Here is a 1,925-nt window from a genome sequence, read left to right as displayed (position 1 = left end):
TTTACCTCATAAATCTTTGTGCTATTTGGTTGAGAAAAATGCCCACAAGTCTTCCCAATTGCTTCTTGAGTTGTATCGATATAAATGATACTTTGAGCACACTCTGGAACCATTAAAATAACCACGATGTAACCATGTCGTGGCTCAAACCCATTGCTCGTAAGTCTGGGATGTAAGATTTGAGGTTATTTCTAGGTTGAACCATTAAAAGAAAGAAACACTAGATACAATAGTCTGTGCTCTAGTACCATAATAAAAACTTAACTGGAAAGATTAACTATACTTGAGTAGGATGACTTTAGTATTTTTGATGTTTTAGGATTTTTTTTTTAAGGCTTTATCTTCTAATTTATAAAAACCTTTTTTTTTTTTAAGATTAAGTGAATTGAAAATGTCAATTTTTTTTGCCCTTATTTATGATATATGATCATATTGAGGGGAAATAACGACAACAACAACGTGAATAATAATGGGCATCACAGCCGATAATTTTCTCCCTTCTCTTGTGTAAATCTAATAGGAAACAATAATGTAAAGCAATATAGGAACTCAAATATTACAACCCAATCACACACAAACACAAGCCAATTTTAACGTGGAAAAACCTTCATGATGTGAAGAGTTAAAAACCACGGGACCGAAGTCCTTCAACAACTCTACCATAATCAAATAACGGTATACAAAGTTCTTCTCTAGCTAGAACTAGAGGCATCGTCAACACAATCATCAAGAACAAAAGCTTGGTATTACAAAGAAACTTTGAAAGAGATCAAGGAAAAATGAGGTTACTATTACGGATGAAAAATCTGGTAGGGAGCTCCTATTGACAATCGGACCGTTCAGATTGAAGAACACAAGTCATGAAATGCTGACAAAAATTCAGCTCAATCGGACCACAATTCATTAGCCAATCACCAGTTTGATGAACCTGTCACAGCTTCCCAAAAACCCATTTTTTCTTCCTATCTTCTCTCTATCATCGGTGCTTCTATTTTTTTCTTATATAAGCAGCAGCCAAATGCTGCATTTTAGTGAAAGATTTTGGGCCTCTTTTCACTTTTTGGGCCTTTCTCCATTAAGGAGTGGCCCGACCCAACACATATCTCTACTCACTTAAAAGGCCAAAAAAAGAGTTTATTTGTTCTATGTTTTAACCGTTAAACTTCCATCAAATTACTCATAAAGTATTAGGAATATATAATAATTTTATGTATTTATCGATGTTATTCTTATAATTAATTCAAAAAACAAAAAATATTGATTTTTGATATAACTTGTAAGGGCATTTGGTTGGGGGTAATATGAGATTACTGAAGTTATGTTATCTTATATTAGTTGATTATCACGTTTGGTTGTCAAGTAATATAAGATTCTGGTAATCTTCAAATACCAATAGTAGTTACTGTTGGTAATATTGGAGGTAATCTGATTACTTTCATTTTCTTAGGTATTCTAAGATTACCAGAGTAATCTTTTTTGGTACAATTCTATCCATTATTAATAAAAATTTAGGATAATAATGCCTTTATTTTTAAATTTATTTACATGAATATGAATTTTACTATTTCAGCCCAATTAATTAACTTTTTTGACAAAATTAGCCTTAAATTCAAAATAAATTGCAACCCACCCAACCCACCACCCCCACCCAATTGCTGCCGCCTGCTGCTGGCAATCATTGCCACAGCAAGCCGCCGCTATAGCTGGAACGGAGCACAGAAAGCTGGAAATGGTCGCTATGCGTCGATATAGCCATTTCCGACCAGATCTCTGGCTGGAAATGGCCATACGGTTCACGGAGGCCATTTCCTGCTTTTCGTGCACCATTAGGTTGCCGGCGGCTGGCACTGGCTGGGTTGGTGAGGGTGCTTTGTTGATTTTCCAAACTTTTATTATAGAATTGTTTTTGCTAAGTTTTTAAATGC

Source organism: Pistacia vera, unplaced genomic scaffold (assembly GCF_008641045.1).
Source record: "Pistacia vera cultivar Batoury unplaced genomic scaffold, PisVer_v2 Contig357, whole genome shotgun sequence".
NCBI lineage: Eukaryota > Viridiplantae > Streptophyta > Magnoliopsida > Sapindales > Anacardiaceae > Pistacia > Pistacia vera.
Note: the sequence above shows the minus strand (reverse complement) of the source record.